Here is a 26,948-nt window from a genome sequence, read left to right as displayed (position 1 = left end):
AGGGACAGAAAAGCCGGACAAACCAGGGTGCCTGAATAAAACATGCCTCTTCCAGTCACCCAGGAGAAGCTGTTACTCATCGCAGGTGAGGGGGCGGGGAAGACAGCTCTTGGGAGGGCTGGGGCCCAGGCTGCCCTGCCAGCTCTCATCAGGTGAGGTGAGGAAGACAGGCACGGTGACTCAAGCTGGGGTAGGGGCCAGACCCCACTCCAGTTACAAACTGTGTCTGTGTTTCTATCTTAGATGCTCAACCTCATTCATAACATAAGAAATGTAGATTAAAACTACAAGATACCATTGTTCACCTATCAGATGAGCAAGACAAAACAAAAAAACCAACAAAAGGGAACTCATGGGCTTCCCTGGTGGCGCAGTGGTTGGGAGTCCGCCTGCCGATGCAGGGGACACGGGTTCGTGCCCCGGTCTGGGAAGATCCCACATGCCGCAGAGCGGCTGGGCCCGTGAGCCATGGCCGCTGAGACTGCGCACCCGGAGCCTGTGCTCCGCAACGGGAGAGGCCACAGCAGTGAGAGGCCCGTGTACCGCAAAAAAAAAAAAAAAAAAAGGGGAACTCATGCTGGTCAAGGTGTCTGAAAACAGGTCCCACCACATCGTGGGTGGGAAAGTCAACTGGCACAACCTCTTTAAAAGGCCAACTCGTAATATCTATCAAAAACTTAAATATAAAAAGACAGATGTAGAGACAAACATATGGACACCGAGGGGGGAAAGCGGCAGGGGGTGGTGGTGGTGGTGTGATGAATTGGGAGATTGGGATTGACATGTATACACTGATGTGTATAAAATGGATGAGTAATAAGAACCTGCTCTATAAAAAAATAAATAAAATTCAAAACAAAAACAAAAACTCTTCGTCCCAGCAATTCCACTTCAGAAATGTACCCTACAGGTATACAGGTGCCAAAAGACGTACATAATATGCACCAGGATATTCACTGGACCACAGCTTTCATAGTTAATGTTTGGAACGTAAATAGGAGGGTCGTTAATAAATTATGCTTCAGCCATACAATTAAATATTACGTACTGTTAAAAAGAATGAAGCAGCTAGGTACTAAAATTAAGTGGGGTTTTTAAAAAAATTTATTTAATTTATTTTATTTTTGGCTGCGTTGGGTCTTCATTGCTGCACACGGGCTTTTCTCTAGTTGCGGCGAGTGGGGGCTACTCTTTGTCATGGTGCGCAGGCTTCTCATTGTGGTGGCTTCTCTTGTTGGGAGCATGAGCTCTAGGCACACGGCCTTCAGTAGTTGCAGCATGTGGGCTCAGTAGTTGTGGTGCACGGGCTTAGTTATTCTGGGAGACCAAGAATAGAAATGGGAAGAAGACTTATTTTTTTGGGTGCCTTATGAGTTTTTGAAATATCAAATTAACCAAAATATTATGAAATATATATTTCATATGTATATTATGTATGTGTGCATGTATAAAATAATTTTTAAAGTAGGGGACTTTTCTACCACAGTGCTCCATGAGAGAAGGTGATAAGCATATTAAATAGCTTCATGGCCCTGCCCCTTCCAGACCTCAGTCTTCCATCTATACAATGAGAGTTTGGGATGAGAAGACTGTTCCTACATTCTTTCTTTCTCTTTTTTTTAATAAGTTTTAAAATTTGTTTATTTTTGGCTGTGTTAGATCTTTGTTGCTGCCCACAGCCTTTCTCTAATTGTGGCGAGCAGTGTACTCTTCTTTGCAGTGCATGGGCTTCTCATTGCAGTGGCTTCTCTTGTTGCAGAGCACAGGCTCTAGGCATGCGGGCTTCAGTAGTTGTGGCATGTGGGCTCAGTAGTTGTGGTGCACGGGCTTAGTTGCTCTGTGGCATGTGGGATCCTCCTGGACCAGGGATCAAACCCGTGTCCCCTGCATTGGCAGACGAATTCTCAACCACGGTGCCACCAGGGAAATCCCATCCTGCATTGTTTCTAAATCTTACAGCTAACCAACCAAACAAGTACTGTGCTGATGTAGTGGCCATAAGATGACATTTTATGGGCTGAGGAAGTATAAAATGGCATTAATGGGGCTTCCTGGTGGCGCAGTGGTTAAGAATCCACCTGCCAATGCAGGGGACACGGGTTCGAGCCCTGGTCCAGGAAGATCCCACATGCCGCAGAGCAACTAAGCCCATGCGCCACAACTATGGAGCCTGTGCTCTAGAGCCCACGAGCCACAACTACTGAGCCCGTGCGCCTAGAGCCCATGCTCCACCACAAGAGAAGCCACCGCAATGAGAAGCCCGTGCACTGCAACAGAGTAGCCCCTGCTCGCCGCAACTAGAGAAAGCCCACGCACAGCAATGAAGACCCAACACAGCTAAAAAATATATATATGTGTGTATATATATATATATATACACACATATATATATATATTTAAATGGCATTAATGAGGGACTTCTCTGGTGGTCCAGTGGTTAAGACTCTGCACTTCCACTGCAAGGGGCCCGGGTTTGATCCCTGGTCGGGGAGCTAAGATCCCACATGCTGCAGGGTGTGGCCAAAAAAATGAAAAATAAATAATAAAATGGCATTAATGAAACCAGGAGGCAGTGCCCATCCCTTGATGGACAGGGTCACTCCTCTGGCTCCGGAGCAGGTGATCATGGGAAAGCTGCATCTGCCTGCACTGGGCACCTGTCTCTCCTGCAGACATCTGTTCCCCAGGGCTGGGCAGCTTCTTCCCTCCCATCACCTGTCTGCTTCTCCTCCCATCACCTCTCTGCCCACCTACCTCTACCCCTGAGGCCCTTGGCTGGCCCAGGGGAGGAACTAAAGACAGCAGTGGAACAGGTTCTGTGGGGCAGAGGGAAGGTAGGTGCCTACCTCCTCAGTGACTGAGGTCCTGGCCTCCCTCTGCCTCCCTCCCTAGTGGATCAGGCTCTACCTAGTTTACCCTGCCTATGCACTCCTCCCCACCTTCCTAAGCCCTTCCAAAGGAGGCAGCTCTCATACTTGCTAGAGCTTGACCCACCCAGCTCCTTCCCCTAGCCACGCCTCCTCCTTTAACAGAAGATGTCTGTGCCTGAGGCTGGGAGACCTGAGATGCCTGCTATGTTGAGCCTCCCTGGGAGGTGAGGGGCGGCAATCTGAGCCTTCAGAGCACACTCAGAGGCCCTAGTTAGCAGGAAGCCACCTCCCTCCAAAGCCTCCTGCTGGGCTCAGCACTGGCCTTTTCTCTTGATACGGGAGCCAGAGGGAAAATACACGGGAGTCCTTGGAGCTGAGGCTGGACATGTTTCCTGCCCCTCATTCTCTCTCCCTTCCTCCCTGGGTTTTCTTCCTAGATCAGCCCTGGCTCCCTGATGAATCTCTCTCCTTCCTGGGGCCTCATAAGTCAACCTGCAGGAAGAGAGGCTTGGGCCCAGAAAGTTGCCTGTTACCAGATGCCCGCAGGTGGTTCTGATGCAGGTGCTGCGTGGACAGGCTTAAAGAAGCGGCCCTTTTGTACATTTCGGAAAGGTTTTGTCTTATGTTTCTCCTGCGTGTACCTCCAGAAGCCAAGGGTCTGAAGTTAGCAAGCAGGAGGCTGGGGCTTCTGGGAACAAGGCAGATGATCCTCTTGGTGGGTCTCGACCCTGAAAGCTGCTGCCATCATTGGGCTTCTATCTGAAGCCTGAGAAGGAAGCCAATGAAAAAAGGAGAGCAGAGCCAAGCAGAGAGAGAGACAGAGATCTGCCAAGGCCTAGGGACATCACTGGAGCCCTGATTTAGTAGGGAAGCCAGCCCAACTCTTGGAGTCAGGGGACCCAATACATCCTTAGGCATTAGGGTTAAGTGTTGGGTGATTCTGGTTGTTTGCAATCAAAGAATCCTAATGGACACACCAATTCTATTCACATTTTTAATGGGAAGGTAATGGCAATTAATATAGTAGGGAGAGGGAATTCCCTGGCAGCCAAAAAAAAAACCTTAAATATAATAGGGAGAATTACATGTAAATTTCTATCAAAACAACTTAGAGAAGAGATCTTCAACAAAGTAATTATCCTCTCTGAGACTCTGTTTCTTCATCAGTAAAATGGGCATGATAATACTTACTTCAAAGAATGTCAGGACTAAATCAGATGACCCAAACAATAAACACTGTGTGTGCGGGGAGTGGGATGGGGATGAAGGTGGTCAAAAGGTACAAACTTCCAGTTATTAGATGAATAAGTTCTGGGGATTAATGTATAGCATGTGACTATAGTTAACAATACTGTATTGTATATTTGAAAGTGGCTAAGAGAGTAGTAAATCTTAAAATTTCTCATCACAAGAAAAAAATTTATAACTTGTGAGGTTATGGATGTTAACTAAACTTATTTTGGTAATCACTTTGCGGTATATACATATATAAAATCATTATGTTGTATACCTTAAACAAATACAATGTTATATGTCAATTATATCTCAGTAAAACTGGGGGAAAAGTTTTAAAAGAGTACATAATAAATAATTGCTGTGATAAGTGAACCTTGGCCTTTTCTTCACACCATGTAACCAAACTAACTCAGAATGGATCACAGGCCTAAAAAATATAAGAGCTACAACTACAAAGTTGCTAATATAAATCTTATGGGAAAATAGTAATGGCCTTGGGTTTGGCAAAGATTTCTTATATATGACACAAAAAATACAAACTATAAAAAAATGGATAAATTGGACTTCATTAAAATAAATACTTTTGCTCTTCAAAAGACACTTACAAAAATGAAAAGCTGAGCCACAGGTTGGGAGAGAGTATTGGCAAAACATGTCTAAGAAAGGACTTGTAACTAGAATACATGAAGAACTTCTACAACTCAATAAGAAGACAACATAATTTTTTTAAATGGGCAAAAAATGTAAACAGATACTTCATCAAAGAAGATGCATAGATAGCAAATAAATATTTGAAAAAGATACTCCACATCATTAGGAAAACGCAAAGTAAAATCACAATGAGGTACTACTGGAATGGCTAGAAACTTTTAAAAAACTGACCTGAGTGCTGGCAAGGATGTGAAGCAAGTAGAACTTTCATCCACTGCTGGTGGGAATGTAAAATAGCAAACACGTTGGAAAGCAGTCTGGCATTTTCTTTAAAAATGAAATACCTACCATACAACACAGCCATTCTGTCCTTCGATACTTACCCAAGAAAAATGAAAACACGTCCACACAAAGACTTTTTTGTGCCGCGGGGCATGTGAGATCTTAGTTCCCAGACCAGGGATCGAACCTGCGCCCCCCTTCAATGGAAGTGCGGAGTCCTAACCACTGGACCCAGAGAATTCCCCAACAAAGACTTTACACAAATGTTCATAGAAGCTTTACTGGTAATAACTCCAAACTGGAAACAACCCAAGTAACCACCATTAGAATGGATAAACAAATTATGGTATATCCATACAATAGAATGTTACTCAGCAGTTAAAAAGAACAAACTATTGATTCACACAACATGATGAACCTCAAAATAATTATGCTGAGTGAAAGAAGACCAAAAAGAGTATATTCTGTTTGATTTCATTTATGTAAAATTCTAGAAAGTGACAGCAAAGGAATCAGTGATTGCCTGGGGTTGGGGTGGAAGGAAAGAGGGAGAGATTATAAAAGGGCACGAAGAAACTTTTAGGTATGATGGGTAGGTTCATTGCCTAATTAAGGTGATGGACTCATGGGTGTTTGCATGTGTTGAAACTCAAATGATATACTTCAAATATGTACAGTTTATTTTATGTCCTTATATTGTAATTTCTATTTTATTATTTATTTATTTATTTATTGGCTGTGTTGAGTCTTCGTTGCGGTGCGTGGGCTTCTCAGGGCTTCTCATTGCGGTTGGTTTCTCTTAATGTGGAGCACGGGCTCTAGGCGCGTGTGTTTCAGTAGTTGTGGCTTGCGGGCTCTAGAGTGCAGGCTCAGTAGTTGTGGAGCACGGGCTTAGTTGCTCTGAGGCATGTAGGATCTTCCCGGACCAGGGATCAAACCCGTGTCCCCTGCATTAGTAGGCAGATTCTTAACCACTGTGCCACCAGGGAATTACCTATATTGTAATTTTTAAAAGGTGATTACGAACAAACACGTATTGAGCATATTTAGGTACAACCAGGCACTGAAGGTACACACGGAAATCAATCCAGATGCTTTTAAGTACAAAGAACAGAAAACCCAACTTAGTTTGACGTAAACAATAATAAAATGCATTATGTCATCTACCTAGAAGGCCAGAGGCTTCAGGTAGAGTTTGACTCCTCCCTTCCTCATACTAGACACCATATTTAGCAACATCTTGGAATCCCCATAATTGTCAGGGAACTTAGCTGCAAATAAAAGAATATACTCTGACTGGTTTAAACAGTAAAGGAATGTATTTAAGGATATAAATAGCTCACACAGTCTCTGAGCAGGATAGAGAATTGGGCTTGAAGGCTACATAGCCAGGAACAATATGCCAATTTTACCCCAGGACTGTTATCAGCAAAGCACCTGTTTTTTGCCACCACTGGGCATTGTCATAAGGGAGAAAGGATCTCCACTCCGAGTATTCCAAATGCCCCACAAAAGCTCTGAGTTCCTGCCACTCCCTGCAGCATCCTCTTCCTCATATATCTCTCTTCTGAATCAAAGTCAGCTGCATCTCATTGGAAAAGACTGGACCACATACCTATGCCCTAACTACACAGGAGGCTGGATAGAAGAGTCTATCTTTTATTGTACCTTCTATTTTCATAATGAGAAATTGTCTTGGCTTGTGTAGGAGGGGTTTTCCAAAAGATGCTGGGTGACCACAAGATTAAAAAGGTCCACTACAGGGACTTCCCTGGCAGTCCAGTGGTTGGGGCTCTGCACTTCCGCTGCAGGGGCCATGGGTTCGATCCCTGGTCAGGGAACTAAGATCCTGCGTACCGTGTGGTGTGGCCAAAAAAAGAAAATAATAATAATAATTACAATAATAATAATAATAAAAGGTCCACTGTAAGCCCTATTTGGGAGAGATTATTATTTATCACAGTATAGGGTTGAGGAAACTGAGAGTCAAAAGAAGTTAAGCTGCTTATCCATGGTTACCCAGCTGAGCCTTGCCTGAGGATTCAAACACAGTTTTCCTGCGTCCATAGCTTGAGTCAGGTATTTTTGAAATCTTGTCCCCTACCCTCACTGGCCCTCTCACATGAAGACATTGCTCTCCATTTGACTCCTAGCCATGTCTCAGAATCCCAGCAGGAAAACACTGTAACCATTGGGGACAGGTTAGTTCACACTGCAGAAGAACCTGGGGAATCAGCCACATAAGTTACAAAAGGTAAATCACAATTCTGTTTGTCCCATGGCAGTGTAAACATCACAGCTTTGTGGTTGTGGTTGTTTTTAATCAAGATAGAAACTAGAAAACAAAGAAGAACCAGACAGATGTACCTCTTGACGGAAGTCCCTAATACCACATAAAAAGGTGTCTTGGAACAAAATGGAATCCAAATTTGATCAGCTCTGTAGATCTGATTACCACTTTACAGAAAATAGAGAAAGTTGGAGAACATGTTAAATGACAGACCCTGTTGATGTGGTCAGTAAAAATTCAACTCTCAAGATATTATATAAGAATAAACGACCAGATTTCTTCAACAAATAAATAGCAAGGAAAGACAAATAGAGATGGGGGGGGGGAACCTACAGACTAAAAAAAGACTTAAGGGGGTTTCCTTGTGGCCTAGTGGTTAGGATTCAGTGCCGTCACTGCTATGGCCTGGGTTCCCAGGGAACTGAGATCCCACAAGCCACCCAGCCCGGCAACAAAACAAAACAAAACCAAAAAACTTGAGACATAAAACCAATCAAAAAATATGGACCTTTTTTTAGATAACTGTAAACTAGTAAGTAGTCTACAGTTCTAAATAGTAATAATAATAAAAAACTAAATAGTAATAATAACAATAATGATGAGGCAGTTGGGGATATTTGAACACTGACTGAATATTTGATAATATTAAGGAATTATTAATTTTTTAGATATGATAATGATACTATGTTTATGCTTATAAAAAGAGTCCTAAGCTGGGACGAAGTGAGAGAGTGGCATGGACATATATACACTACCAAATGTAGAAGGAATAGTTAGTGGGAAGCAGCCACATAGCACAGGGAGATCAGCTCGGTGCTTTGTGGCCACCTAGAGGGGTGGGATAGGGAGGGTGGGAGGGAGGGAGACGCAAGGGGGAAGAGAGATGGGAACATAGGTATATGTATAACTGATTCACTTTGTTATAAAGCAGAAACTAACACACCATTGTAAAACAACTATACTCCAATAAAGACGTTAAAAAAAAAAAAGAGTCCTGATGTTTTAGAGATACTGAGTATTACAGGTGAAATAATATATATGGGTTTTACTCTTTTTTTGGCCACGGGGCTTACGGGGTTCTTAGTTCCCCAGCCAGGGTTTGAACCTGGGTCCTCCGCAGTGAAAGCATTGAGTCCTAACCACTGGACTGCCAGGGAATTCCCTCCCTACAGGCTTCACTTTAAAATAATTGGGGGGGGGTGGGGCTTCCCTGATGGCGCAGTGGTTAAGAATCCGCCTGCCAATGTAGGGGCCACGGATTCGAGCCCTGGTCTGGGAAGATCCCACATGCCGGGGAGCAACTAAGCCCGTGCACCACTACTACTGAGCCTGCGCTCTAGAGCCTGTGAGCCGCAACTACTGAGCCCACATGCCGCAACTACTGAAGCCCGCACGCCTAGAGCCTGTGCTCTGCAGCAAGAGAAGCCACCGCAATGAGAAGCCCACACACCGCAACCAAGAGTAGCCCCTGCTCGCCGCAACTGGAGAAAGCCCGCGGGCAGCAACAAAGACACAACACAGCCAAAAAAAAAAAAAAAACATAATAAAAGATAAAAATAATTGGGGGTGGAGTGGGGAGATATTGGCTATAAGTTGGTAGTTGTCCAATCTGATGATGGATACACAGGGGTTCATTATTCTATTCTCTCTACTTTTGTGTATGTTTGAGATTTTCTGTGGTAAGAAGCTATAAACCAACAAACAATGAACTTCATGCTGTGAAGAATAGCCCCACTGCCCTGCCAGGTTGTACCCACTCCTCACCAACCCCTGCTTAGATGTCACACTCTGTCTCAGCCTAAAAGAGTTAAAACTAAGTGAAAGAAGTTATGAAACATGCACTAAGTTTGCCCTGCAGTCCCCTTCCCTCCCATGAGATACATGATGAGTGAGTCAAAAGCTCCTCTGAGAGTACTGCGAAGCTAAATTAGTTTATGGGGTAAGAGAGAGACTGCCTCTGATAATGAGTATCAGTTGGGCTTCCAAGGGCCTTTGTTCATACTTGGCAACGTTCCCCTGTCTTAGTTTGGATTTTCCCAGAAGCAGATCCTGAGACAAAGATTTGAATGCAAGAGGTTTCTTTGGCAGGTGATCCCAGGAACACCTGTAGAGGAGTGGGGACGAGAAGCAAGCAAGGGGAAGAAGCAAGTAAAAAGCACCGTTAGGGGCTTCCCTGGTGGCGCAGTGGTTAAGAATCCGCCTGCCAGTGCAGGGGACACAGGTCTGATCCCTGGTCCGGGAAGATCCCACATGCTGCGGAGCAACTAAGCCCGCGAGCCACAACTACTGAAGCCCGCATGCCTAGAGCCATGCTCAGCAACAAGAGAAGCCACCGCAATGAGAAAACCGTGCACCACAAGGAAGAGCAACCCCCGCTCTCTGCAACTAGAGAAAGCCCGCGTGCAGCAGGGAAGACCCAAAGCAGCCAAAAATCAATCAAAAAAAAAAAAAAAAAAGCACTGTCGGGACGTCCCTGGTGGTCCAGTGGTTAAGACTCTGCATTCCCAATGCAGGGAGCCCAGGTTTGATCCCTAGTCAGGGAACTAGATCCCACATGCCACAACTAAAAGATCCCGCATGCCGCAACTAAGACCTGGCACAACCAAATAAATAAATGTTTAAAAAAATAAATAAATAAAAGCACTGTCAGGTAGGTGATCTCTGTGGGCAACAGTGCCCGATTCTGCAGGGGACCTCTGGGGATCAGCGCAGAACACACCTCTCAGAATTTTCCCACCTGAGGGGTGATGAGCTGGAGTAAATACCAACTCCCATCAGATCAGTCGCCCATTGAGGACAGCTGGGGGTGAGAAGGGCATGTTAATTCTCCCACACTTTTGGCTGCCATGCTGGCAGAGTCAACTCCAGCCAGAGAAAGAGATCCTTCCACAAATAGATGCAGACGGTGGCATCCACGGTTCCCCACCTTGGTAATCCCAGCAGGGTCTTGTATCATTAGCTGCGGTTCCTTTGGAAGAATTACTGTTGGCGTTTTGATCATCTAATTATATCAGCATACACATTGCCTAAGTATAGCTAAACAAGGTGACCAGGTGTAGTTATGCTTTTTTTGGGGGGGACGGGCGGGTGTTTCAGTACACTGTTTATGGGACTTTGTCAAAGATACATGGGCGTGAACTTGCCCTTGTGCAAATCACCATGTGCTGTCCAGAGCCCTGGGGGACATCACCATTCAAGGTCAGCCCTGCTGAAGAACCAAAGTATAATTCCATCTCAGAATGGAAGCAGAATCTTTAAGGCATTGGTTTAAATGCTTTGACTTTCTTTGGGAATGATAAGCTCTTAAGGGTGAGATTTATGTCTGTGTGGCGGGTAGGAATTAAGTCCTGAATGATGCAAGATCGCCTTTCAACTCCAGACTTTTCTCACGTGCACCCACCTGCTGAATGTATGTGTGAAAAACCAGCGAACAAGCGATTGTCGGAAGGAGTGAACAGGTGCATTTTTAACTGTGTCAGGAGTATAACAGGGTCATCATCTATCAGCCTCCTTTGATCCCCCTGAAGTAAACAATTTTTAAAAAATAGACCCTGTTGTTTAGAAACGTTAACTTTAGCAGTTACAGCCCTAAGTATTTGAACCACTAAGAAATCAGCTCACAGCCTCTTCCTAGTCATCAAACTATGTGTTTCCTTTGTTTATGTAGTGTTTGTGTGTGTGTGCGTGTGTACACAGAGCCACTATTTCATTTTTTTTATACTCTTCTTTTAAAAGATATTTATTTATTTGTGGCCGCATCACGTCTTAGTTGCTGCATGCAGGATCTTTCACTGTGGCACGCAGGCTCTTGGTTGCAGTGTGAGGGCGAGAGTCCGCGGGCCACGGCTACCAGACCCAAGACAGCCAAAAATAAATAAATAAATAAATTTGTTTTTAAAAATAATAATTAAAAAAAAGAACTTTGTCTGAGCTTTTCCATGAACCTGGAAAAATGGTGCCAATAAAACACATTCTTCTGAGGATAGTTGTTTTTCCAATAACAGGAGTCTCTGGTCCATCATGTCAACCCTTTCACCAATATCCTCAACTCTCTTCCACACTTGTCTTTGTGTCATACCAGCCCTAAATCATTCCAAATCTCCATCTTCTCTGTGTCTACATCTGGGCAAATGAACACGGCTGAAAAAAAAAATCACGTATCTGGGCAGGTTGGTGCTGCTATAAATGTATTCCAACAGCAGCTGGGCTCTCAAGGTTGCCTGATCATTCTTCCCTGTTTCCCTAGTCAATTCTCTACTGTTCTCCACAGTGGCTATTTCTTTTTTTTCTTTTTTTTCTTTCTGCGGTACGCGGGCCTCTCACTGCTGTGGCCTCTGCCGTTGCGGAGCACGGGCTCCGGACGCGCAGGCTCAGCGGCCATGGCTCACGGGCCCAACCGCTCCAGCCATGCGGGATCTTTTCGGACATGGGCACGAACCCGCGTCCCCTGCATCGGCAGGCGGACTCTCAACCACTACGCCACCAGGGAAGCCCCACAGTGGCTATTTCTTAAACCTCCACACCCCCTTGTACCCTTGCTCCTCCTGCCTCCCCCATGGCCTCCTGCCCCCCCCAACTCACCTTCATCCACGTTAGTTCCTTCCTCCTTCTCTCTAGTTTCGAAGAGAGAATTCCCCTTCCTGTTTGGAGTTTACTTCTCCATCTGTGCTGTGGGGCACACCTCCTCCCCTTCTTGGGGACCCTGCTCAATTTGTTACCCTCTTGTTTTCCTGAATCTTTTTTTTTTCCTTCGGCCTTGCCATGCAGCTTGTGGGATTTTAGTTCCCCGACCAGGGATCGAACCCAGGACCTCAGTCCTGAAAGCACGGAGTCCTAACCACTGGACCGAAAGGGAATTCCCTCTCCTGAATCTTTATCATCCTTCTTTTCACTGACTCATTGTCAGCATTCCAGCTTATTCTCAACTCCCTCAACCTAAAAGGAAATCACAACCGAAACCAATGACGAAAACTTCTCTTTTGGTCCCACTTTTTAGCCACTGCCTTCTATCTTTTGACTCCTTCCTTGATAGTCGTATTTCTTGGAAAAGTCACCCAGGGTCAGTCCTTCCATACTCTCCTCTGGCTCATCCTGCTGTAACTCCATTATCAACATACTTGTTGAGATCAACAGCAGCTTCCTTATTGCTGAGGCTGGCAAACACCCAGACAGGTGAGGGGACCTGGGCTCAGAGATGGGTGGCACGTGGGGCAGATAAGGACTTCTGGGAGTCCTAAATACCCAGGACAGGTGAGGAGAGGTGAGGTTTTCAGGGGAATTAGATCTTAGCACTTTCTGAGTCTCAAGTTCACTGTTTCTGGCCACAGTGTGCTTCGTGAGAACAACAGGAAATGAGAACTGAGGCCTGGGTTCTGTCTCTGGATTGATCTCTGCCTCCCTTGGGACCTTGGGCAGTCCGATTCCCCTCTCTGGGCCTCAGTCTCTCTGATGGGACCCTCAGGGTTGCTGTGAGGCATCCAGCAAGCACTGAGGGTGGGTGGGCTGCTCTGCAGCCTGCAGGAAACTTGGTGTCCTAGCAAACATTTCCTCTGAGGGACCCAAAGGCCTTACACTCAACACCTTCTGGAGACCCATCCCATTTTTCAGATGGCAGAACCAAAGCACCAAAGTATGAAGAAGCTAATTATCATTTAAGGGGAATTGCAGGCACCTGTGCACGCACTGTTACTCCACCATGATCCAAAAAGGAACAGGTTTGCTGCTCAAATCTGTGAAAACAGCTGGGAGGGTAGAGGGTATAAGGAGGGAGCATCAATAAAAAAGACTAAGTCATTGTCTTCTGGGCTGTGCATACATAGCCCTCCCCTGAGCTACTGCCCCACCTCTTTTCTCCTTCATAGTTAAACGTCTTGAAGGAGGAGAGACTACTTCAAACTCTACGATGACTTCCCACTGCAAATAGAATAAAATCCACTCCTCACTCTGGTCCAGGAAGCCTAGTACCGCTGACGTCACAGCCTGCCATCCTCTCCCCTCATACCTTTCGCCCCAGCCCCACAAGGCTTCCTTATGCTTTTACACCAGCCTCAAATTAGACATGATGTGCTATTTTTTTTTTACATATTGTGGGATTCAATTCGCTAATGTTTTCCTTTAAGAATTTTGCATCAGGACTTTCCTGGTGGTTAAGACTGCGCTCCCAATGCAGGGGGCCCAGATTCAATCCCTGGTCAGGGAACTAGATCCCACATGCCACAACTAAGAGCCTGCAAGCCACCACTAATACTCACCGCAGCCAAATAAATAAATAAAATATTAAAGAAAAATAAAGGAGGGATTTCCCTAGTGGCGCAGTGGTTAAGAATCCGCCTGCACATGCAGGGGACGTGGGTTTGAGCCCTGGTAGGGGAAGATCCCACATGCCGCGGAGCAACTAAGCCCGTGTGCCACAACTACTGAGCCTGCGCTCTAGAACCCACGAGCCACAACTACTGAGCCCATGTGCCACGACTACTGTACTGAAGTCCATGCGCCTGGAGCCGGTGTTCCACAACAAGAGAAGCCACTGCAATGAGAAGACTGCACACCGCAAGGAAGAGCAGCCCCCGCTTGTTGCAACTATAAATAAATAAATTTATTTTAAAAATAAAAGATTATGCTAGACCTGGGTCTTCCCTGGTGGTCCAGTGGTAAAGAATCTGCCTTCTAATGCAAGGGAGGTGGGTTCGATCCCTGGTTGGGGGACTAAGATCCCACATGCCGAGGGGCAACTAAGCCCTCGCGCCACAACTACTAAGCTTGTGCGCCTCAACGAGAGAGCCTGTGTGCCGCAAATTACAGAGCCCACGTGCTCTGGAGCCTGTTTGCCACAACTACAGAGCTCACGTGCCCTGGAGCCTGCATGCCACAACTAGAGAGAGAACACCTGAACGCCACAACTAAGAGAGCGCCTCAACGAAGAGACCACCAGCTGCAACTAAGACCTGATGCAGCCAAGAAAGAAAGAAAGGAAGGAAGGAAGGAAGAAAAAAGGAAAGAAAGAAAAAAAGTAAAAAGCAAAACCAAAAATATCTGAGCCGTAGTTTTCTTTTTAGGAAGACATTTAATTACCAATTCCATTTATTTAATAGCAATGGAATTATTTAGGCTTTTCATTACTTCTTTTTAAAAATGTATTTGTTTTTTCTTTTTTAAAATTTATTTTATTGAAGTATAGTTGATTTACATTCTGTTACTTGTTAAGTCTTTCACTAAATTATATTTTTCTAGGAAGTTATCCATTTAATCTAAGTTTTCAAATTGTGGTACAGAATTGTTCATAATCCTCTTATTATCTTTTTAATCCATGTGGTTTTGCTTCTTTTCACCCTTAATTTTATTTGTGCTTTCTCTTTCGTTTGCCAGAGTTTGTCAAGTTTATTAGACTTTTCAAATGACCAATTTTTGGCCTTGTTATTCCTCTTTACTGGTTTTCCTGATTGTTGTTTATATTCTCAATCTTGTGCTCTCGCCTGTATTATTTTCTTATTTCTTTGGGTATATTTATTATTTTTTATAACATGTTTACTAAGATATAATTTGTATACCATGAAATTCACCCACATAGAGTATACACATTTCAGTGGTTATTAGTATATTCACAGAGTTGAACAGCCATTACCACAACATTTTCATCACTCCAAAAAGAATTCTGTATCCATTATATGTTCCTCTCCATTTCCTTCCCTCCGACCCCATCCCTAGACAACAACTAATTTACTTTCTGTCTCTACAGATTTGCCTATTCTGGGTGTTTCATGTAAATAGAATCATATAATATGTGGGGTTTAGTGTCTGGCTTCTTTCCGTTAGAATAATGTTTTCAACGTTCAACCACGTTGTAGCATGTAACAGTACATCATTTCTTTTTATGGTTGAATAATATTCCATTGTATGGATATACCACATTTGGTTACCTCTTCATTAGTTGATGGACAATTGTGTTGTTTCCACTTTTTTCTTTTATGAATAATGATGCTGCAAACGTTTCTGTGCAAGTTTTTGTGTGAACATGTTTCCAATTCTATTGAGTACATACCTAGGAGTAGAATTGCTGAATCATGTAGTATTCTCTATATATTTTTAAATACATTAACTCAGTCCTCACCACAACTTAAGAGGTAAGTACTATTATTTTTATTTTTTTATTTTTTTATTTTTTTCGGTATGCGGGCCTGTCACTGCTGTGGCCTCTCCCGTTGCGGAGCACAAGCTCCGGACGCGCAGGCTCAGCGGCCATGGCTCACGGGCCCAGCCGCTCCGCGGCATGTGGGATCTTCCCGGACTGGGGCACGAACTCGTGTCCCCTGCATCGGCAGGCGGACTCTCAACCACTGCGACACCAGGGAAGCCCTTATTATTACTTATAAAATTTATTTTATTTGGTTGCCCCGGGTGTTAGTAGCAGCAGGCAGGCTCCTTAGTTGTGGTATGCATGTGGAATCTAGTTCTGCAACCAGAGATCGAACCCGGGCCCCCTGCATTGGGAGTGCAGAGTCCTATCCACTGCGCCTCCAGGGAAGTCCCTAGTATTCTATATTTAACTTTTTTGAGAAACTACCAGACTTTTCCACAGTGGCTGCACCATTTTACAATTCCACCAAACATGTATGAAGTTTCCAATTTCTTTATGTCCTCCCCAACACTTTTATTATCTGTCTTTTGTATTCTATCCATTCTAGTGGTTGTGAGGTAATATCTCATTGTGGTTTTGACTGCATTTTTGTGATGCCAAATGATATTGATATCTTTTCATGTGCTTATTGGCCATTAGTATATCTTCTTTGGAGAAATGTCCATTCAGATCCTTTGCTCACTTTAAAATTGGGTTGTCTTTTTATTATTGAGTTGTAGGAGTTCTTCATATATTATGAATGGATATCCTTTATCAGATACACGATTTGTAAAACTTTTCTCCCTTTGTTTTGGTTTTCTTTTAATTTTCTCAACAATGTCCTTTAAAGCACAAAAGTTCTTAATTTTTTTTTTAAAGTTCTTAATTTTGATGATGTCCAATTTATCTATTTTTTCTTTTGTTGCATGTGCTTTTGTTGTCTTATCTAAGAAACCATTGCCTAATCCAAGGTCACACAGATTTATGCTTATGTGTTCTTCTTTTTTTTAATTTATTTATTTAATTTATTTATTTTTGGCTGCTTTGGGTCTTCATTGCTGTGCATGGGCTTTCTCTAGTTGCAGCGAGTGGGGGCTGTTCTTCCTTGCGGTGTGTGGGCTTCTCATTGCGGTGGCTTCTCTTGTTGCGGAGCATGGGCTCTAGGTGCGCGTGCTTCAGTGGTTGTGGCTCATGGCTCCAGAGTGCAGGCTCAGTAGTTGTGGCACATGGGTTTCGTTGCTCTGCGGCATGTGGGATCTTCCTGGACCAGGGCTCGAACCCGTGTCCCTTGCATTAGCAGGCGGATTCTTTTTTCTTTTTAATAAATTTATTTATTTATTTATTTAGGCTGTGTTGGGTCTTCATTTCTGTGTGAGGGCTTTCTCTAATTGCAGAGAGCGGGGGCCACTCTTCATTGCGGTGCACGGGCCTCTCACTGTCGCAGCCTCTCTTGTTGCGGAGCACAAGCTCCAGACGCGCAGGCTCAGTAGCTGTGGCTCACGTGCCCAGTTGCTCCGTGGCATGTGGGATCTTCCCAGACCAGGGCTCAAACCCATGTCCCCTGCATTGGCAGGCAGATTCTCAACGACTGCGCCACCGGGCAAGCCCAGCAGGCGGATTCTTAACCACGCGCCACCAGGGAAGTCCCTATGTGTTCTTCTAAAAACTTTAGTTTTAGTTCTTATACTTAGAATTTGATCCATTTTGAGTTAATTTTTGTATATGGTGTGAGGGAGGGATCCAACATCATTCTCTTGTATGTGGATATCCAGTTGTCCCAGCATCATTCTTTGGGTTTATTTTGCTATTCTGTTTCTAACTTTTTACAATAAGTATTTAGCTCATGAAGTTCTCAGTCTTTCTTCTCTTCTAAAATAAGCATTTAAAGTTACACATTTTCCTTTAATTATTTTTTACTTTTTAACCTCAAAAAAATTAGTAAAATTAACAATCCTAAAGAGGTTTATTCTGAGGCTTCAAGAACACCTTGGCACACCACTCTGTACCACCCTCTGCCAGGTATACAAACCCAAATTTAATAAGTGTAGGCTTATACTAGTCTTGAAAGACTATCTTATTATTAATTTAATAGGATTGACTCATTGATTCAACAGATATTTGTTGAGTGCCTACTGCATAGCACCATTATATTAAGTTCTGAGAACAGAGAAGTAAAATAGAGTCCTGCCATCCCAAAGCTTACTGACAATTGAAAGGAAAAAAACCTGAAATACTGCATGATAAATGTTAGGATAGGATATGTAATACACGTTGGAGATAGGAAACATAGGAGTAAGATTAATTTTGAGATTGTGAAAGGTTTTCTGGAGGAAATTGCTTCCTTCAAGGACCTGAAAGATGAATTGGTAGGAGCTTGCCAAGTACACAGCAGAAAAGAGCGTGCTGGGCAGTTGAAGCAGCAAGTGGAAAGATCCAGAGGTATAAAAAAACCCCTTGACCTTTTAGAGGAAGGAAAGGAAGTGTACTGTGCCAGGAGCAGAGAGTGTCAGGGAAAGGTACAGGATGAGAGGTGCAGGATAAACCTGGAGAGGTCTACAGAGACTAGACTGTAAAGGACAATTAAACCATATTGTGGGGCTTCCCTCATGGCGCAGTGGTTGAGAGTCCGCCTACCGATGCAGGGGACACGGGTTCGTGCCCCGGTCTGAGAAGATCCCACATGCTGCGGAGCGGCTGGGCCCGTGAGCCATGGCCTCTGAGACTGCGCGTCTGGAGCCTGTGCTCCACAACGGGAGAGGCCACAACAGTGAGAGGCCCGCGTACCTAAAAAAAAAAAAAAAAAAATTATAAACCATATTGGGGAGTTTGGGCTTCATCCTGTAATACTTGGGAGGCCACTGAAGAGTTTTAAGTAGGATTGGAACAATAGCAGATTTGCATTTTGAAAGTTTTGCTGTGGCTGCAGAAAATAGATGAAGGGAGAGAAGGTCAAGACCAGTGGCCAGGAGACCCTTCCAGAGGTTGCAGCAGTCATCAAGTCCTCGATTAAGGAGTGTCCAAGGAAATGGAAAAGAGGGAACACTTAGGTCTTGGTGGTTGATCAGATGTGAGAAAGGGGGTGGGGCACCGAGGCTGACTCTCTCTTTTCTGACCTGGGTGACTAGGTACTGTCAGATGTGACAGCAGGTTGGGGGGAAGACAGTGAGGTTTTTGTTTTTACTTTTAAGGTTTTTTTTTTTTTTTAATTTTAACCATTAGAAAAAATTGAAGTATAGTTTATTTACAATGTGTTAGGTTTGGGTGTACAGCAAAGTGCTTCATTTATATGTATAAAAATATATCTATTTTTTTCAGATTCTTTTCCGTTATAAGTTATTATAAGGTATTGAGTATAGTTCCCTATGCCATACAGTAGGTCCTTGTTGTTTCTCTATTTTATAGGTAGTAGTGTATATATGTTAATCCCACACTCCTGATTTATCTCCCCACCCCCACCCTGACAGTGTGTTCTGATCACAGTAGCTTGAGGTGCTTACGGGACACTTCTTCACCTCCTGGCCTTATCTGAACCCGGCTCTCTTCTAAGGACTCAGGTTCCTCAGCCCTCTCAAGGGAAGGCTGTCTTCTCTCACATTTCATGGATCTCAGGGCCAGTAGGCTTAGCATCATCTCCTGGTTCCTCACTGCTTCTTCCCAGTCTTTCTTCTCCTTTACTTTCCCAAACCCGAGCTCTTGGAGGTTAATGCCATCTCCGCTATACCACTTATTACTCTCTCTTTTTTTTTTTTGGCCGTGCCGCTCCGCCTATGGGATTTTAGTTCCCTGACCAGTGATCAAACCCTTGCCCCCTGCAGTGGAAGCACAGAGTCTTAACCACTGGACTGCCAGGGAAGTCCCACTTATTACTCTCTTTATTGCTATTATCTGTGGACCCATTCACCAATAACTTTGTCTCCTGGTTCACAGCCTTTCCCTTCATTCTACTCCACCTCTTGTCCTTGGGGACTTAATTACCCACGTGGAAGACCTATCCAGTACTCCTGCCTGTCACCTCCTTGACTTCCTCCCCTCCCCTCCCCTCCCCACCCGCCAGCCTCTCCTATGTTCACAGGAGACCAACTCACCACCCATGACCATACCTCAACTGAATTCTGGATTTCAAACCCCCCACCCTGACCACCATTTCCTATCCTGCCAGCCAATTTGCTTTAGTGTCTATACCACACAACTCTTCAAACTCATCAAGATCCCATTATTTGTATCACTTTTTCACTATCAGCTCCCTCCCATTTTCACTTCCTTCTCTACTCAGCTTAGAGAAGAGTCCATTACTACAGGCACTCTCTTCATACAACTTCAACAAACTTGCCTGTCTCCATCTCAATCTCCAGTTACTTGACGGATAGCCCCCAACCCTAAATGTACCCCAGCTATCAGAGTTTTTCATGCCTACACCTGAGCAACTGAAAATTGCCAGAAAAAAAAAAATTACCGGGCTGGACCTACTGGTTCCTTTTGCAGTTCATGACCACAAACGTCAAATAAGCACACGACACTGAGATCTCTATTTTTCCATCTTGCATTTAGCCTTCAACCCACTTTGCTCTGCCTGCTGTCAACATTGCTCCATCAAAATCCTTCTATCAAGGTCAAAAACAGCTTCTCAGTTTCAAAATTCAGTGCGTGGTGGGGGAGGGGGAGTGTGAAAGGAATCAAAATGTACAAACTTCCAGTTATAAAACAAGTCACGGGGATGTAATGTGTATCATGGAGACTATAGTTAATAATACTGTATCGAATAGTTGAAAGTTGCTAAGAGAGTACATCTTAAAAGTCTCATTGTAAGAAAAAATTTTTTTGTTAATTATGTATGGTGATGGATGGTAACTAGACTTATTGTGGTGATCTCAGTGTATACAAACATGGAATCATTATGCTGTACACCTGAAACTAATATGTCAATTATACCTCGAGAAAAAAAATTCCAAATGCAGAATACATTATATAAAGATTTCTCTGAATAGAATAGTGTTAATACTGAGACCACCTGCAGGTTAATGCTGGAAATTTCTTCGTTGAATATTTTCCTAAAAGATTTGGAAGACAAAGTGCACAAACATCCGGGTGTGAAATGTTACTAAATTCTTTCAGGTAGTGAAATGTGAAACAGGTAGTATGGTCATGCCTGGGTGAGTTGTTAAGTAACTTAATATATTAAGGAGACAGAATGCAGCCTCTTATACCTGCTGTTACAGGAGGCTGTACAGTACAGTGGGTAATAGCTCAGGTTTTGGCAACAGACAGTTGGGGTTTCAATCTCAATTCCACCATTTACTATGTTTTAAGAGGATTTGACATCTGAGAAGGCCGCTGAATCTAAGCCTCAGTTTCCTCATCTGTAGAATGGAAATAATAGGGTTAATGTATGTAATCTGTGAGGTAATGCATCAAAGTGGTTATTCAGTTACTTTGTACATAGTGAATGTTGTCTTAATTAAAAAAAAATTCAGTGCATCCTTCTCAGTCTTCATCTTTCTCTACCTCTCAATAGCCTGTTGCAGTTGACCATTCCTTCCTCCTGGGAACATTTGCTCCTGTCTTGGCTTTTGTAACACCGCACACTGGTTTTTCTCCTTTGTGTTCATCCCTGGTTGGGGAACTAAGATCCTGCAAGCCACGTGGTTCAGCCAAAAATAAAAATAAAAAAATTTCAGTTCACTCTCTCCCTAGGAAACCTGATCTCTCCAAATTTGTATCTACAGATCTATAACCTATAGCCTTGGCCTCTCCTCTGAGCTCGTCTTATGTATGCATATGCTAATTTGACATCTCTGCTTGGATGTCTAATAAAGAGCTAAAATATAACTCATCCAAAATAGATCTCTTTATATCACCCACTTGAACTTGTTGTTCCCGTCTTCCTTTTTGAAATAAAGCCAGTTCTTCCAGGGGTCATAAACCTAGGAGTCGTCTTTCCCCTTCACCCACATTCAATCCATCAGCATGCCCTTCCTATTTTACTTCCAAAATTTTATCTCAAATCCATTCCCAATCTCCCCTCCCCACACCTACTTTACCATCCTTGCCCCCATTCTGGTTCAAGTTACCACCATCTTTTGCCTCATCTTCTGCAATAACCTTCTTACTGATCTTCCAGTAAAGTCTTCTCTTTTGTATAAGTGCCAAAGGGAGTTTTAAACAATGTAAAAAATCACCAGTCTCAAGGCTTCCACTGTAACTAAACTAAAATCCAGACTCTTTCCTGTGGTCAACAAGGCCTCCTTTGTAAGATGACCCCTGTCTGCCTCTCCAACCTGCTCTTAGCACCCTTTTCATCAGGTTCCAGTAGGGCCGCCACACCCATGCTGACCCCCTTTCTAGTCTTTGGACAAGCCAAGCTCTTTCTCCTTTTTTTAAAAAATAAATTTATTTATTCATTTCTAAATTGATATTCAGGGTTTACTTTTTTCAGGGTTTACATTCTTTTTTTTTTAAGCTTTTTTTGGATTTTTTTATTTTATTTTATTTATTTTTGTCTGTGTTGGGTCTTCATTGCTGTGCGTGGGCTTTCTCTAGTTGCGGCAAGCAGGGGCTACTCTTCGTTGTGGTGCGCAGGCTTCTCATTGCGGTGGCTTCTCTTGTTGTGGAATGTGGGCTCTAGGCGTGCGGGCTTTGGTAGTTGTGGCTTGCGGGCTCAGTAGTTGTGGCTCGCAGGCTCTAGAGCTCAGGCTCAGTAGTTGTGGCACACGGGCTTGGTTGCTCTGCGGCATGTGGGATCTTCCCGGACCACGGCTCGAACCCATGTCCCCTGCATTGGTAGGCAGATTCTTAACCACTGTGTCACCAGGGAAGTCCCAAGCCGAGGTCTTTCTTACCATAGGGTCTTAGAAGTAGCTTTTCCTCGCCTGGAATGCTCTTCCCCAGAATCCTCAAATGGCATCTCCTACTTGTAATTCAGAACTCAGCTCAAATATAATCTCTTGAGAGAGGACTTCCCTGACTACCTTATCTAAACTTTACTCTTTTCCTTTTTTACTTCTATCATATCACTTGTTATAATGATGACTTGTTTAATATTTGTTTACCTTTTTAACTGATTGTCCTCTCTCACTGGATGTCTGTGCCATGTGGGCAGGAACTTGGTCTGTCTAGTTTACTCCCCGACCCTAGGTCTTAGAATCACCTCTAGCTCACAGTAGGTGTTCAATGAACATTTGTTAGGTCAATGAACACAGAGTTAAACAGTTAGATGCGCTGACATGAACTAGTGAAAGATCTGGGCTGGAGATAAAGATTTGGGGATTATTTTAAAAATAAATCTTAGGGCTTCCCTGGTGGCGCAGTGGTTAAGAATCTGCCTGCCAATGCAGGGGACAAGGTTTGAACCCTGGTCTGGGAAGTTCCCACATGCCATGGAGCAATGAAGCCCATGTGCCACAACTACGGAGCCTGCGCTCTAGAGCCCACGAGCCACAACTACTGAAGCCCGCATGCCTAGAGCCCGTGTTCCGGAACAAGAGAAGCCACCACAGTGAGAAGCCTGCGCACCGCAATGAAGAGTAGCCCCTGCTCACCACAACCAGAGAAAGCTCGCATGCAGCAACGAAAACCCAACGCAGCCAAAAATAAATAAATAAAATAAATAAATAAATTTAAAAAAATCTTAGTAAGCAAGGAATAGAAAGGAACTTCATTAGCTTGTTAAAGTGATCTACAAAAAAATCTACAGCATGAAAAAAATAATGAAACATCAAAATAACCGTTTAAGAATGGAAAAAAATAAGGGTGCCCACTACTACTTCTACGCAACTCTGCTGGAGGTCCTAGCCAGCACGGTGAGGCAAAAAGAGAAACAATGTATCAAAAGAAAGAAATAGAAACACCATTATTTGGACTTACATTATTTACATAGAAAATAAAAATAATCTATAAATTGTTAATTTAGAGTTTAGTGAGGTTGCAGGATCAACATACAAAAATCAACTGCTTTTATTATTATTATTTTATTATTATTTGCGGTACGCGGGCCTCTCACTGTTGCGGAGCACAGGCTCGGGATGCGCAGGCTCAGTGGCCATAGCTCACGAGCCCAGCCGCTCCGTGGCATGTGGGATCTTCCCGGACCGGGGCACGAACCCATGTCCCCTGCATCGGCAGGTGGACTCTCAACCACTGCGCCACCAGAGAAGCCCCTCAACTGCTTTTTAAAATAATTTTTTATATACCAGAAAAATGCAGACTATCTCATTATTCTAAGCTTATTTCTGTATGTAAATGAAAACAACCATTCTGTCACTACAAAGCTCACTGTGAATCCAGTGAATTAAAAAAAGAAAACATCCTATAGACAACCAAAGCATATTATCATGATACTTTAAAATACAAAAAAAGGACTTTCCTGGTAGCACAGTGGTTAAGAATCCACCTGCCAATGCAGGGCACACGGGTTCAAGCCCTAGTCCGGGAAGATCCCACATGCAGTGGAGCAACTAAGCCCATGAGCCACAACTACTGAAGCCCGTGCTCCACAACAAGAAAAGCCACTGCAATGAGAAGCTCACCCACCGCAAGAAAGTGTAGCCCCTGCTCGCTGCAACTAGACAAAGCCTGCGTGCAGCAACAAAGACCCAACACAGTCAGAAGAAAAAATCCTAGGACTATCCAGAGAAGAAAAAAAAGTAGGTCACTGAGGTCACTGACAATGGAATAAGAATCAACAGCAACACTGGATGCTAAAAGACAATGGACCAATGCTTTCACATTTTTGAAGAAAAATATTTGATTTTAAACATAAAATTCTGTACCCAGCTAAACTGGCACTTAATTATAGATGTTTAAAATAATGGCATTTTCAGCTGTTATTATAAGGACTTGGAAAATTTGCCTCATGTATACTCATCAGAAGTTATCTGATAATATGCTCCAGCAAAAGAAGGGAGTAACAAAAAGTAATTAGACTTGATCTAGGATGCAGTAGACTCAGCCCAGGAGAGCAGCCAAGGGGAGTCCTAAGAAGACTTCTATGTAGGAAGCATAGCCCAAAGCAACCAGCCCAGGTTAGAGGGTAACATAGAGACTTCTAGAAGGGAGAGTTTCAAGAAAAAGGGCTTGATAGGGTAAGTGGTACGATAGCACTAGGGTGGGATAGGGAAGGGAAGGATATTAATTATAATCAAGATACTGCAAGAAAAAAAAAGTATAATTAGAAACACTAGGCCTCCAAAAAAAAATCTGTGTAAGGAATGAATATAATCCATTATAGTATTTGACTCTCCTATTCAACATTTACAAAGTCACAATAGTGTAAAAACCATTTATTGCTATAACTAAATACGATAATTTAATAATTTAGGAGAATAAAAGATGGAAAGTAGCATGACAGTTAAATCCTTATCAGTTACAATAAGAATAAATATATAAGGTCTAAAATGGATAAGTCAAGAAAAAGCATTATATCATTTAGAATAAATGGAAGTAACTACGAGAAGAAACTGCTAAAAGAGTTAAAAGGGGTTGCGTTTGGTAAGCAGGATTTAGGAATGGTGAAGGGCACATGTGAGAAATACGTTTGTTTTTCACTATAATCCTTAATACACCGGTTATGAACTATGTGTATTTACTACTTTGATAAAACTAAAAATTTACTTAAATAGAAAGATTTTTGGTCCAGAAAGGAGGGATGGTGTCAGAACGGATTTTTTTTCTGGTAAAGCTAAGGAAGCTTTAGAGCTCCCCTGAAGGCTGGAATTTGTTTTAGGTGAGAGAGGAAACCATGTTGCAATCAAGCAGAATTTCTGACAACCTGCCTCAAGAGATCTCAGAGAAAGGGAACAATTTTCCAAGCATACAGTTATTTGTGGTTTATTTTCTCATTCTAAATAGACAATCATATTCAAATGCAATTAAAAAAATTTTTTCCCTAAAGAGAGTCCTTCAAACGGAGTAAATTTTAGGCTTCACAAAACCTGGGTTAGCTCCAGGGAGTTGTTTCCCAAAGGAGTCCAGATTCACCTTTTTTTTTAATGGTAGATTTATGTTTTTATGCAGATTCACTCTTTTTTTTTTTTTTTTCTGCACGTCGTATTTCTCTAGTTGCGGCGAGGGGGGCTACTCTGTTGTGGTGCGTGGGCTTCTCATTGTGGTGGCTTCTCTTGTTGCAGAGCACCAGCTCTAGGCGCACGGGCTTCAGTAGTTGTGGCACGCGGGCTCAGTAGCTGTGGCTCCCGGGCTCTAGAGCACAGGCTCAGTCGTTGTGTCGCACGGGCTTAGTTGCTCTGCGGCATGTGGGATCTTCCTGGACCAAGGCTTGAACTGTGTCCCCTGCATTGGCAGGCGGATTCTTAACCACTGCGCTACCAGGGAAGCCCTGCAGATTCACTCTTAATGTTTATTTGTTCCTTTTAAGTCTTGTTTTAGGGGGAGAGTGAGGACAATTTTTTCAGTAATTTTTGGAATCAAGAAACTGTATTAGAACCTGGTCCTCCTCTGGCTACCCTACCTGGAGCTCACGGAGACTGTAAGACCTTTGAGGATAGGAACAGAGCTGTGTTCTCTGTGTCTTCTACAGTTCAGGTGCAAAGTTAATGCAGGTTCAGTAAATATATATATATATATATATATATATTTTTTTTTTTTTCTTTTTGCGGTACGCGGGCCTCTCACTATTGTGGCCTCTCCCGTTGCAGAGCACAGGCTCCGGGCACGCAGGCTCAGCGGCCATGGCTCACGGGCCTAGCCGCTCCGCAGCATGTGGGATCTTCCCGGACCGGGGCAAGAACCTGTGTCCGCTGCATCGGCAGGCGGACTCTCAACCGCTGCACCACCAGGGAAGCCCAGGTTCAGAAAATATTTTTGAAGGAACAGATACATTTGAGTGCCATTAGGTATCATTTTTCCTTCTGCTCCGTCTCTTTATTAAGACTCTGTTATGCAAGGCAGAAAGCTGTGGGAATGAGGATGAGAAGAGGTAGAGCGGGGTAAGGTTGCTTTTTCCAAACCCTAGATCCCGCACTTAGACTTTACATAGTAGATGCCTTTCTGGATATTTTGTACCGTGTATATCAGATTTTGCTAATCTCAACTCACTTTACACATAGAGATTATTAATGGTGTTTAAACATTTTGTGCTATGAGATGCAGAACATTTTTTTTATTTCAAGAATCTTTTTGTGCAACTTTCTGTAAAGTGAACTACCAGCATATCTGAAGTCTATTTTGGAGGTGTGCTTAAAATGGGGCACACCGTGTATACTAAGTTCGCCTTTAACAATGACTAATTCGCACACCATATGTGGAGTGTTAGATAGCTGTTGGGCGCTCGCCAACAACTAGGCACCTACCACTTCTTTTGGCCCCTTCACTCTCAGACCACCTGCTTCGACCCGGAGGTGCTGTCTTGACCCTCCGCGACCTCTTTGTCATGGCGTCTGCGGGGCGTCTCCCGCCGAGGCCCCGGCACCAGGCCAGGCGGCGACCTTCCCAAGATGGCGGCGTCAGGGGCCACTGCGCGGAGGGGGCGGGGTTCCGCCTCCGGAGGCGGGGCAGG

At 43.7% G+C, this 26,948-nt stretch overlaps 1 long non-coding RNA gene across 1 annotated transcript; it reads right to left on the bottom strand.

Moving 5' to 3' along the window:
• Positions 1-1,086: 1,086 nt before the first annotated feature.
• LOC125962202 (uncharacterized) lies at positions 1,087-26,820 on the bottom strand. The gene is made up of 3 exons (XR_007473709.1): positions 26,743-26,820; positions 18,077-18,226; positions 1,087-1,317 (listed from the first exon to the last, which is right to left on the bottom strand). It is a non-coding gene; the product is annotated as an uncharacterized LOC125962202 (long non-coding RNA).
• Positions 26,821-26,948: the final 128 nt, after the last annotated feature.

This window comes from Orcinus orca, chromosome 19 (genome assembly GCF_937001465.1).
Source record: "Orcinus orca chromosome 19, mOrcOrc1.1, whole genome shotgun sequence".
Lineage (NCBI taxonomy): Eukaryota > Metazoa > Chordata > Mammalia > Artiodactyla > Delphinidae > Orcinus > Orcinus orca.
The sequence above is the reverse complement of the archived record's forward strand: the minus strand, read 5'-3'. Positions and strand labels throughout refer to the sequence as shown.